This window comes from Gobio gobio (assembly GCF_949357685.1).
Source record: "Gobio gobio genome assembly, chromosome: 16".
In the NCBI taxonomy this organism is placed as follows: domain Eukaryota; kingdom Metazoa; phylum Chordata; class Actinopteri; order Cypriniformes; family Gobionidae; genus Gobio; species Gobio gobio.
The window spans coordinates 4,552,831-4,566,040 of record NC_137109.1 but is presented as its reverse complement, the minus strand read 5'-3'; the positions used below and the strand labels follow the sequence as shown (position 1 = coordinate 4,566,040).

Here is a 13,210-nt window from a genome sequence, read left to right as displayed (position 1 = left end):
GTACAGCAGGCCAAAAGGAATCACGTTGGACGCCGCTGCCATTAACCCCAGCAACTTTTGAAACTGCTTGACAGTGAATGACTGGCCTAGTTTTACTCTCTTTACAGCTGACAGAATCGCAGCAATGCGCGTGGGTGAAAGCACTGCCCGCATTGCTACGGAATCCCAAACCACGCCTAGAAAAGTGGTCCTCTGTACTGGAGAAAGCACACTCTTCTTCGCGTTCAGCCTCAACCCCAACTTTTGAATATGCGCGAGGACGACATCTCGATGCCGAACCGCCATCTCCTGCGACTGTGCCAGAATCAGCCAGTCGTCTATGTAGTTCAGAATGCGTATGCCCTGCAGCCTGAGCGGGGCCAGAGCTGCATCTACGCATTTCGTGAATGTGCAGGGTGAGAGAGCTAGACCAAATGGAAGAACCCGATACTGGTACGCTTTGCCCCCGAAAGCGAACCTCAGGAACTTCCTGTGTTGTGGAAGGATGGAGACATGGAAGTATGCGTCCTTCAGATCTATTGTGACAAACCAATCCTCGGATCTGATTTGGGTCACAATCTGACTTAGCATCAGCATCTTGAATTTTAGTTTTCTGACTGTACAATTCAGATGACGAAGATCTAATATGGGGCGCAACCCTCCATCCTTTTTTTTGGAAGTAAGAAGTACAGGCTGTAAAAACCTGACTCTCTGTTCTGTACAGGGACCTGTTCTTTAGCCTCCTTTTTTAACAAGGTTTCTACTTCCTGTTCCATTATCAGAGCCTGCTCGGGACGTACTGATGTTACCAGCACTCCGTTGAAACGAGGTGGGTGGAACCCAAACTGAAATCTGTACCCCTTTTCTACCGTCTGCAGGACCCATAGCGATATATTTGGTAGACGTTTCCATTCTGCCAGAAAATCTACTAAGGGAACCAGCCTCTCGAGCGGCCTGAAGCGTACTGGCAGCACCTAACCGATCTGGCTGCGTTTCTAACCTCCTTGGAGGCTGCGAGTGTGACACCTTGTCCTGTGGACGCCGAGTCACGAGCTCGCTGGAAACCGCTGCACCCTGAAGCACCAAGGGTGGCGGGGTTGGCAAAACGGTCCCCTGAGGGCAACGAAGTGGAGTGGGCACCGTATACTGAGGTGAACACCAATCCACCCCGCGGGGGGGCGCCCTCGAGACCTGACGCTGCTGGCGTCAGGACCTCTTTTGGCCTGAAGCCTTCTTCGCCTGAAGCACGACCCTCAGGTCGGTCTTCGGCTTAGAAGGCTTCGGCTGAGAGTGCCGACCTGGCCCACCGTATCTCTGAGGTGGAGCATGAGATGCGACACTCTCTTTTTGCTGCTGCCTGTACGAAGAGCTAGGCGGCTGGGGCTGCTCACGCCCAGCAGCCCCAGAGGGTTGGTGGCGGCGCGGGAGATATTTTTTAAAAGCTTCTGCTTGTTTTTTATTCTCCTGAAATCTGTCGACGACTTCATTTACAGCGTCGCCGAACAGACCAGCGGGTTCAACTGGCGCATCAAGGAGAAAAGCCCTGTCTTTATCCTTAATATCAGATAAATTGAGCCACAGATGTCTCTCTGTCGCCACCAAGGCTGCCATAGACCGCCCAATAGCTCTAGCGGTCTCCTTGGTGGCTCTCAGAGATAAATCTGTGGCCCGACGTAGTTCGCAAACCGCCTCAGGGTTCACTGTTTCACCACCATCCAAATCCCCCAGCAGTTCAGCCTGGTATGCTTGCAAAATACTCATTGTATGCAAACACGCACCAGCCTGTCCTGCTGCCGTGTACGCTTTCCCCACCAGCCCTGATGTTGACAGACCAGACAGGCTTTACAGACAGGTTTAGTGGGGAGCGTGGGGGCCTTCAGGGACGATGCCGACACAGGGGACAGATAACTAGCAAGCGTCTGATCCACTTTAGACATCGCCCCATAACCATATTCTTTCAGCTATATCACTATATGTTTTTACTTGAGGGCTGAAAAGACATGATGAATATGGTTTCTTCCATGATCTACACAGCTCACTGTGTAAATCAGGAAAGAAAGGAAGACCCCGTGGTGACACATTTGACGTCAAAAAGCGCTCGTCTAATTTGCTTTTCGGACGAGCGCCTTGTCTCTCGGCTGGCCAATCAATATTTAACTTTGCCACAGCGTGAGTAATCACCTCCACCAGCTCTTCGTGTGCTGGGGAAAGAGATGGCGAATCATCTTCCCCCAATCCGACGCTCAACACATCCACCTCCTCAGAGCTGGAGTGTTGAAGCGACGGGCTCTCACTCTGGGCAGAAGAAGCCGCAGCGCGGCCTTCCGACACCAGTGATTGAGTGACAGATCTCTCGGGTGAAGGCAGAGAAAGAGCGCTCGCGCCCGTCTCAAACCCCGCCGAGAGATCCATCTGCGATCCCCATGATGTCCTTCTCCGTTGTGCCTCGGCAGCAGCGGGTCCAGAACCAGAGGGAACGCGATCCTGATCCCCCTTCTCGAAAAGTGACAGGCGGGAGCGGAGCATGCGAAGCGGCAGCTTCTCACAATGCTCACAATCAGCCCCCTCGAAGGCTGACAGAGCATGCTCCACTCCCAAACACATCACACACAAATCATGTGTATCTCCACCCGTAAGGAAACGGGGACACGGAGGAGTACACTGTTTGAATACTGATGCATTCGCCATTTTTAAACTGAGAATTATTGTGTTTTTGACGGACAACAATAAATAGACAGAGACAGTTTTCACACAGATCGCTTAGCTGAGGCAGAAAAGCTGAAGTGCGATCGGACCGGATGTATATTTATCCTTTCCTGGACGTGACGTCACCCGCCCGTGACGCTCACTCTCGCCATTGGCTGAGTTGACATACGTGCATCAGACGCTATCACGCTGTGGGCGTTCCCAAAGCTGTCCCTAGTGGACGCAGTGTGAAGTTCCCTCGAAAGGGAAGGAAGTGAACTTCACAGAAATGCTGAAAAGGCTCACACGCAGAATTCTTCAACCAAGCCATTGGATTCCGTTTTTTGGGCTGACGGATGAACCTTACAAACAGCCAGAGTAGATATAGGAACATCACTAGTGTTTTAGGAGCACCAGTAACAGTTCTGGCTCTTCTTCCTGTGCTGTGAATCATGATACTCAAAGTAATGTTAGAATGGCTCATAAAGATGACGCACGCGACCGTGAACTGATTCGTTTCTGCCCTTTCAACTCTTGATCAGCAAAACAACATGGACACTGTGATTTTTCTGGACCTCAGCGATGAACTTCTCTGCGGTGTTGTCTGTCATTTTAAATGCGCGAGCACTTCAATTAGAATGGATTCTGATTGGCTGACAGTGTTTTATAGCTCAACATAACGATACTCGGTTACTTAACGTAACCTCGGTTCTCTCTAGAAGAGGGAACGAGTATTGCGTAAGTTTCCTTACGCATCGGGGAAAGTATTCTTTCTTCGAGATTTCTGAAAAACCCAAAATTATCCTTAATTTTGTAACATTGTCAACGCAGTGCGGCAGCCTGGCAGACCATAGCAGGCTATTCCAGCGTGCTATTGGCTGCTCTGCTGGCAACTGCAGCAGCCTATCGGTGAGCCCGCGTGACGTGGCGACCAATGAGGGCGCTTCGCGCCCACCTGGCTTCATTTGCCTACAGGTGGGGCGTGGCCATGTGTATATAAGCGGGGCTCACGGGCTGCGTATTCGGTTTTCGTAGTTCTGAAGCGTAAAAGCCCGCGGGGCGCACGGCAAGGAACGCAATACTCGTTCCCTCTTCTAGAGAGAACCGAGGTTACGTTAAGTAACCGAGTATCGTTCTCTTACAAGAGGTTCTCTCGTATTGCGTAAGTTTCCTTACGCATCGGGAACACATTGTCAACGCCGTGCGCGCCTCGCGTACAGCATATGTATCCCAGGGAACCGGGGACCATAACACTGCTCGGGCAGGGTGGCCGGTAAGGAAAACGGGCCACCACATATACAGACACTTCATTCGAACTGACGGGTGGTTACAACGGGTGGTTACAACACCCTGTCCCATGAATGAGGGAACGGCACCTGCCGGTCTCCTTCAAATTCGCCACACCTTGTCTCATGAATGAGGGAACGGCAACGCCGGTCGCCTTCAAATTCACAATATCTTGTTATATGAGTGAGGTAACGGCACCGCCGGTCACCTTCAAACTCACAACAGCTTGTCTCGTAAATGAGGGAACGGCACCGCCGGTCTCCTTCAAATTCACATAAGCCTAGTACCGAACTTACTACCAGTATGTGAGCTATGTCTGCGCAGAATCACTGGGCAGAACCAACAGCCCTATTGAACTGATAACACTTTCGCCTGTAAGGCAGGAACTTCCAGATTGTAAAATCTCACGAATGTAGACGGGGAGGCCCAGCCTGCCGCCATACAGATATCGTGGATGGAAATCCCTCTGGCCCAAGCCCACGAAGAGGCCATGCCTCTAGTGGAGTGTGCTCTGACACCTAGCGGGCACTGCAGGTGTTTGGAAGCGTAAGCTGCTGCAATCGCGTCCACTATCCACCTGGACAGGGTCTGTTTCGAGGAGGCGAGACCTTTAGTGCGCCCTCCAAACGAAGCAAATAGCTGCTCAGAGCGCCTGAAGGCAGCGGAGCGTGTGACGTAAATCCTCAATGCCCTGACAGGGCAGAGGACATTGCCACCGTCCCCCTCATCGGATGCTGGCAGAGCCGAGAGGGAGACAATCTGCGCCCTGAAGGGAGTGCCTATCGCTTTGGGGACATAACCATGCCTCGGCCTAAGAATGACCTTGGAGTCATTCGGGCCGAACTCCATACACGTCGGGCTCACTGAGAGCGCGTGTAGATCCCCCACGCGTTTTACTGAAGCCAGAGCTATCAGGAACGCGGTTTTTAGCGAAAAGAACCTTGGTTCCACAGTCTCGAGCGGTTCAAAGGGATGAGCCTTCAGGGCCTCTAGGACCAAGGCCAGATCCCATATAGGAACCGATGGGGGCCGCGGGGGATTCATCCGTCTGGCTCCTCTGAGGAAACGGATGATGAGCTCGTTCCTTCCTAGCGTGCTACCTAGCGTCGTCTGAGCGAACGCTGCTATAGCCGCCACATACACTTTGAGCGTGGAAGGGGACCTGCCCAGTTCCAAAAGCTCCTGGAGGAAGGAGAGCACCCGCTGGACCCCACATTGCTGTGGGTCCAATCCCTTGGAAACACACCACTCAGTGAACACCGACCACTTACAACTATATAACCGCCTCGTCGAGGGGGCTCTAGAGTGTGAAATCGTATTCATAACCCCTTCGGGCAGGTCAACGGGTATCCGTTGGTCACCCATACATGCAGAGACCATCGCTCTGGATGGGGATGCCAAACTGACCCTCCTGCTTGAGAGAGAAGGTCTGCTCTCAGCGGAACTGGCCAGGGGGGTGAGTGCGACAGCTTCACCAGCTCTGGGTACCAAATCTGGTTCTCCCAGCGCGGCGCTATAAGGAGCACCGGGCGGCGCGTCTCCCTGATTTTCGCTATGACCTGGGGCAATAGGGAAATCGGCGGGAGAGCATACAGCGGGAGGCTGGGCCAAGGTTGGGACAGCGCATCCTCGCTTTTGGACAGAAACCTCGGGCAGCGGGCGTTCTCTTTTGTTGCAAAGAGGTCGAGCTCCGCTCTGCCGACTAGGCGCCATACCAGCTGGACTGTCTGAGGGTGCAGGGACCATTCTCCTGGGAGAATGAGGCCACTGGACAGCTTGTCCGAGCCCACATTGAGGTGGCCCGGTACGTGCGCAGCTCTCAGCGAGCGCAGCGAGCTGTGTGCCCACACGAGCAGGCGTTCTGTCAGATTGCCCAGACACCTGGACCTGACACCGCCCTGCCGGTTCACGTAGGACACCACTGTGGTATTGTCCGATCGGACCAACACGTGGTGTCCTCGTATAAGCGGGAGAAACTGCTTGAGCGCGTTCTCTACCGCTATCATCTCCAAACAGTTTATGTGTAGGAGCTTTTCTCCGCTCGACCAGAGGCCCGAAGCCGATCTGCCCTCGAAAACGGCGCCCCAACCCGAGGTGGAGGCGTCCATCGAGATGACCTTGCGGTGTGAGATGGCTCCCATCGTCACTCCCCGCTGGTACCAGTCGGCTACTAACCAGGGCTCTAGGGCTGAAACGCAGCCCTGAGTCACTCTGATCCTGAAGCCTCCGGACGCCCAGGCTCTGTGAGGCACTCGGGCGTTTAACCAGCATTGCAGCGGGCGCATGCGCATTAAGCCCAGCTGGAGCACAGCTGCAGCTGAGGCCATACGTCCCAGCATCCTCTGAAAGAGCTTGAGAGGTGCGATTTTGCCCGGCCGGAAGTACACAGCCATGCGCCGAACTTGGCACGCGCGTTGTGGTGACAGGCGGGCTGACATTGCCACAGTGTCCAGATTCAAACCCAGAAATGAGGTTGATTGCGTGGGCACTAATGAGCTCTTGGTCCAATTGACCGTGAGCCCCAGGCTGTCCAGATGGCTGAGCAGCATTGCCCTGTGGGCGAGGAGCTCGGCCTCTGACTGCGCCAGGATGAGCCAATCGTCCAGATAGTTCAATACTCGCATCCCTCGACTTCTCAGGGGAGCCAGGGCCGCGTCCATGCACTTCGTAAATGTACGGGGTGCTAGTGACAGGCCGAACGGAAGGACGGTGTATTGATAAGCCTGGCCGTCGAAGGCGAATCGTAAGAATGGCCTGTGACGCGGCGTTATCTTGATTTGAAAATATGCATCTTTCAAATCTAGGGAGATTAGCCAGTCTCTCGGGCGAATATGCGCGAGGATCTGCTTGGTCGTGAGCATCTTGAACGATCTTCTCATAAGAGCTTTGTTCAGACGCCTCAGATCCAGAATCGGTCTGAGCGACCCATCCCTTTTTGGCACGAGAAAATACCGGCTGTAAGAGCCTGACTCGCTCATAGAATGGGGAACCGGTTCTATAGCCCCTTTGCACAGCAGCGTGGCTATCTCTGCTCGAAGTAGATGTGCTACTTCCTCGCTCACTCTCGTCTCCGTACGCGCACAGAAGCGCGGAGGGCAGCGAGCGAACTGCAGAGTGTAGCCGTGCTTCACTGTTTTCAGCACCCATTCTGATACACCTGGAATGGCTTCCCACGCTCTCGCATGTGCCACACGGGATAGAACGGCCTCCGGGCTCGAAACGCCGCGCTTCGCGGGTTTGACGGCCTGTATAGGAGGGGCGGGCGCAGTGCGCGCGCTCTCTGTGCTGTGGGCCAGCCGATCGCTCGTGCACTGCTGCCCTACACACTGTATCTCTGCCGCTTCGAGCGGGGAGTGGCTTGTGTGCGGCCCTACACTCATCGTTCCGGCCACCCTGGGCGGAGAACAAATGGTGTGTGGCGCGGCGCGTAGCGCCTGAGGCATAATGTTCGCGAAAATGTGTGAGCGCGTTTGAGCGGGCACAACTCTTACGCGTGGAACATGACCGGTTAAGAGTGGCTGTGTGACAGCGCGTGTGGTGGTTAGGCGTGGACGCAAACAAGCGGACACGTGACCTAACTCTAGCACTCGAGCGGCCGGTGGCCGCTTTATGTGAGTGAGAGACACGGGGTTTATAGTGCTTGTGTGCAGGGGTGAACACAGAAAAGTGGGCACATTTACTGCATTTGAAACACCTACGGCGTGAGCCGTGCAACCAGAAATAATGCAACTTTTGTGATTTCTCTGGTTCGCCGTAAAAACGGCGGTTATTGACAGGCGAGAGGGCAGTTTTGCCGGCTCGTTGGCTGTGTGAAATCCATCTGCAGCAGCCACAGTGGTGGGGGCTGACAGGAAAGAGAGTTTTGACGGTGGTCCGGCCGCGGCGGGACTTAACCGTCGTTTCTCGCCTCTGGCTAGGAGGACTTTGGAGGCTCGGACTTCAGCGCGATCCTAGGCCGGGGGCCCCGAGGGGGAGGCGGCTTACCATGGCTGGAAGAGCGCGATCTGGGGCGGCCGCTCGGTCTTCGCTGAGACGAAGGGGGCCGCGCTGGGCGCTGCGCGGAGCTCGGTGCTGGCTGGTCACGAGGACGGCGAGCAACGGAGCTATTGCTAGCGCCGGGGCGTCGAGGCAGGAAGAGGTTCATGGCCTGAGTCGTCTTCTGCACTTCAGAGAAACGATCGACGATCCCCTTGACCGCTGGTCCGAAGAGCCCAGACGGGGAGAGCGGGGCGTTTAGAAAGGCCGCGCGCTCTGTTTCTCGCATATCCGCGAGCGTGAGCCAGAGGTGGCGCTCAGCTACCGTGAGGGAGGCCATAGAGCGTCCGAGGGCCTGTGCTGCGGTCTTGGTAGCGCGAAGGGCGAGATCCGTCGCGCTTCGCAAATCCGTGACCAACTCAGTGTCATAGCTTTTCTCGTCCAGGTCGCGGAGGAGATTAGCTTGGAGGATTTGCAGCACGGCCATAGAGTGCAGAGCAGATGCCGCTTGACCGGAGGCAGCGAAAGCGCGGCCGATCAGCGATGACGTCACTCTGCAGGCCTTAGACGGGAGGGCAGCCTTTGAGCGCCAACCAGAAGGCGGGCAAAGGTGCGCTGCGACCGCCTCTTCCACCGGAGGGATAGCATTGTAGTCTTTCTCAGCCGCGCCGTCAACTTGTGAGAGCGCCGAAGAAGCCTGAGACGAGACCCTCGCGGAGAATGGCGCGTTCCAGGACTTTGCGAGCTCCTCGTGAAGCTCTGGCAGAAAAGGTGCAGTCCTGGAGGTGGGCGCACGGCGCCGACTGTTTAGGAAGCATCCGTCAAGTCGATTCGGCGCTGCCACCTTGGGCGGGGCCCATTCGAGGCCTAGCTGCTCGACAGCCCGGGTGAGAAGGCGCAACAGTTCCGCGTCCTCACCCGCTCGAGAGCGTCCGGAGGCCCGGACTGAAGAGGTCACGGAAGACCAGTCCTCGCTGTCGGAAGCCATGATGGAGCAGCTGTCGGCGCGTTCCGCGGCCGCATCCGCCTCATCCCCGGAGGCGGCAACAGAAATGGCGGCCTGGGGTGGGGGCGGGGAAGGCGAGAGTGAAGCCGGCGGGAAGGGTTCCGACGAGCTTCTCTCTGCGAACTCCGGAGTCCGCTGCGAGCGGCGCTTCTTTCTGCGCGGCGTAGCAGGGACTGGAGGGATGTCGTCATCGAACTGATTGAGTCGAGCCCGCAGGGTCGACATCGTCAGTTCCTCGCACTCCGGGCATCCGCCGGTGAGAAGTGCGGCGGCGGCGTGATCACGGCCCAGGCAGAGAGCGCAGATCACATGGTGGTCCCCGGAACTGAGCTGCGCGTGACACGAGCCGCAGGTGGAACGAGACATTTTGTATCAAACGCTCGGCTCTTTTGAGAAAGTGTGACGCAGTGGCGACAACACTTGAGCGTAAAAGGATATGGGCTGCCGGATAGCAGAGCAGGCACGGATGGCTGAAGGTGGCGCGATGCTGCCGGCTTCTTCAGGCGCTGTCCTCTGCTTGCTCGTCTGCACGATCACGGCGGCGGGTTCCAGATCCAGCGATGCGAAGGGCTTCGCTGAAGAAAAGAAAATCGAATACGCAGCCCGTGAGCCCTGCTTATATACACGTGGCCACGCCCCACCTGTAGGCAAATGAAGCCAGGTGGGCGCGAAGCGCCCTCATTGGTCGCCACGTCACGCGGGCTCACCGATAGGCTGCTGCAGTTGCCAGCAGAGCAGCCAATAGCACGCTGGAATAGCCTGCTATGGTCTGCCAGGCTGCCGCACTGCGTTGACAATGTTACAAAATTAAGGATAATTTTGGGTTTTTCAGAAATCTCGACAAAAGAATACTTTCCCCGATGCGTAAGGAAACTTACGCAATACGAGAGAACCTCTCGTAAGAGAACCGTAGCTCTATATCTTTATAGTTATTGCTGCGGTGTGAACTCTGCTTTTCTTTAATATTGAGAATGATTTTGAGAACTATATCTTTATCGTTATCATTATAGTTGTCATGAACAGGCCTTTAGACATTATCACAAAAGGCTTTTAAATGGATAAAACTTGTCTCATTAAGTACTAAATACTGTTTTATTTGAGTTATGCTGGCAAATTCATATTTTGTGAAGTTGAGCAGATTTCCCCAACCACAGTCAAAAACTCAAATTCACCAAAAGGCAATGGTTGTGGGACTCTATAGAAATTGTAAAAATATTTAATTTTGTCTTTTAGGGTGTACTCACACTAGCCAGTTTGAACCGTGCCCGAGTGCGTTTGACCACCAAAGCGCAGTTCGTTTGACTAGTGTGAGTGATCCGAACCGTGCCCGGGCGCGGCTCGATTAGCCGGCCCTGGCCCGCTTGGAAGAGGTGGGCCAGAGCACGGTTCAGTTGGACTCGGGCGCGGTTCGCATGCAGTGTGAGTGCTAACCGTGCTGGAGCACGGAACAGCTGCGCGCTACTATCAACATTACGACAGCAAACACCAAACTATTACTACTTGGATACACTTTCCAATTAAATCAAGTATATTCACGTTTATAACGGTCCTGGTTCTCACCTCATTGATGAACATGAATTGTAGTTTGCGAGTAAAGCTGCAAATTCCTCTGTCAAAGTCAGCTGCCTCCGTAATAATATTCTGATATGTGCAGTGAAATCAAGTGAAAATCGCTGCATGGCATAAATGATAAATGTTTTAGGCAGTCTATTAGCGAAAACACTTTTATTCCCGTTTTCTTCAAAACAAAAATTTGCATCGTGAATGACGTAAGCGTGCTCCGGTCCGGTATGTTAAGTGCAATGTGAGTGCAGGCCAGCGGGGGAGTGGGGAGGGGGGACAATCGCGCTCGGGCACGGTACAAGGCAACCATGCCTAGTGTGAGTACACCCTTAGTCTCTAACTCAAGGACCAAATTGGTGATCACCTAAACACTGGATTGTGGAGTTTTGAGGATTTACCATTCCAGATACACACTTTATTGGATTATCACTGTGGATTGTATATACACCGGTGGACACATTCACATTGGGACTTTCAACACACTAGGGCTGAATACGAAATTGCCCCATAAACCCTCATTCACTATTGCCTACGTTAGTCCACTAATCAAGTTAGGCCAAGAAGGTTTGTCTGTAAGGATACTGTCTAAACGCACAGTTACATGACACATATTTTTAAAGTAAACCTGACTCTCCATTTTCTTCCACCCCAGATAGGGGATTTCATCATTTATTTTATTTTCATTCCTATTATAACTGTTATACTATATTTATTTTTATTTTTTATTTTATTCACTTATGATTATTTTAACTTAATTTCTGTGTAAAGCACTTTGAATTGCCACTGTGTATGAAATGTGCTATACAAATAAACTTGCCTTGACTTGCCTTGCCTACAGTTCACTTGAAGGAGTGTCTCATCTTTTTAAACACTCCCAACATCACACAGTTTAATCTGACCCCAATTTTAACTTCTGTAACTCAGTGTATTGGGCTGAGTGTTACAACTGTTCCACCATCTGACGAATGTGTGAGGAAACACACCGGCCACTAGACTGAGTGTTGTGCTCTGGCATGGCACTTTATCATCCGCTGGAGCCCGTCATGTATTTTTGTCAGAATCTCTTTCTGCAATGTCTCTGGAATGACACCTGTCATCTTCAACCGGATGTCATCGGGTACAGTCAGTTCTGCTCTCACATGCCAATATGGCATCAGCTCTTTGCTCACTGTGTGTTTTTCTGGCCATCCAGCAAGATAGTGTTCTTTACCTTTTTGTGTTTCTCTTCTTCTTGAGCTTGCTTTATCTGCTCCAATCTGCTGTCTGTTACCGGGAAGGAAGACATTGAGATCTCTGTCTAGCTGTAAGTCAGCCCGTGAAGGACACACATCCAGAAGCACGTGTGAAAGTGTGTCTGCTGTGATTACACTTTTCCCTGGAACATGTTGGATGTTAAAACTGAATTTCCTGTGATTTAACCTGAATAGAATATGATGCTTGATCTCTTTAACTGTTTTTTACACTTTTTTTCCTCTAATGAGGCTTGAGATCACTTTTTTCTTGCTTAAGCAAGATTCAATAAAGACACAATTGAAGATCACTTCGCTCCCTGTTTGTGACTATGGTCTATTTCTTTGTTGTGATCTGCTAATGCTCTTGGCAGATCATCACACCATGTAACACTGTTTGCTGCTCTTGACTGTTTCATTTTGCATACTTTTTGTATAGCTTTAGCTAATGTTAGCTCTGGATCCAATTGTAAGTGCTCCGACAGTCCCATGTCTCTGATTTCCACAACTATCCGGTCTTGGATTAATTCCGTTTTTAACGTTCTGTCAGTTTGTGAACTGCTGTTATAAAATGCTCTGCAGTTTCACCATCATTTTGGAATCTACGATTATAACTGGCATTACGCCGACACAGTGCTGTCTAAATGCTTCCACCACAGTCATATCTGTTTCTCTCTGACTCGCTCAGCGGTAATAGTGCAAAGATACCGTCGGCATCGTCTCCCATGGCATATAACAAAGAGCTGATTTGGTATTCCTCAGGTATTGCACTCAGTCCTGATGCTAGACGAAAGGGCTCGAGCCGTCTGATTCATCTTGGTAATCCGCTGAATTGAAGTCAAACTGCTCCGGATGTGATGTCTGTACGGCTGCAACAGCCATGCTTCATGTTTCTCTCCTGCACGTGGTTCTGTGTAACCTATTCTTAAGGTTCACTTCTGACACCACATAATATATCCTATAATATCTTTCAAAAAAGCACGTAGTCATGTCTCACTCACATGTGGAACGTCTTTTCTTTATTTACGTCACTGTAATGAAGTCCCTATCCTTACACAAACCACAAGACTTCTGGAACAATGTCCTCTGGACAGACGAGACCAAAGTGGAGATGTTTGGCCATAATGCACAGCACCACTTTTGGTGAAAACCAAACACAGCATATCAGCACAAACACCTCATGCCAACTGTCCATCAGCTGATGGAGGGGGTGATGATTTGGGCTTGTTTTGCAGGCATCTTGCAGTCGTTGAGTCGACCATGAACTCCTCTGTATACCAAAGTATTCTAGAGTCAAGTCTGAGGCCATCTGTCCCACAGCTAAAGCTTGGCCGAAATTGGGTCATGAAACAGGACAATGATCTCAATTTTATATTTATATTTAAACCATTCAAAAGTGTGCCCTTTCTTTTTCACATGACTGTATATCAGCTGCTTGCCAATCTTTGCACAAAGTCGTTTCACAGAGGCTTAGTAACTTAACCTG

General features: G+C 52.2%; 1 protein-coding gene across 1 annotated transcript in view; it reads left to right on the top strand.

Annotated features, from left to right (window-relative positions):
• The window catches only part of LOC307139517 (uncharacterized protein), a gene marked incomplete at its 5' end in the record, with an annotated part of 39,121 nt that overhangs the window by 13,375 nt on the left and 12,536 nt on the right, over positions 1 to 13,210 (top strand). The gene's annotated exons all lie outside the window — the stretch shown is intronic.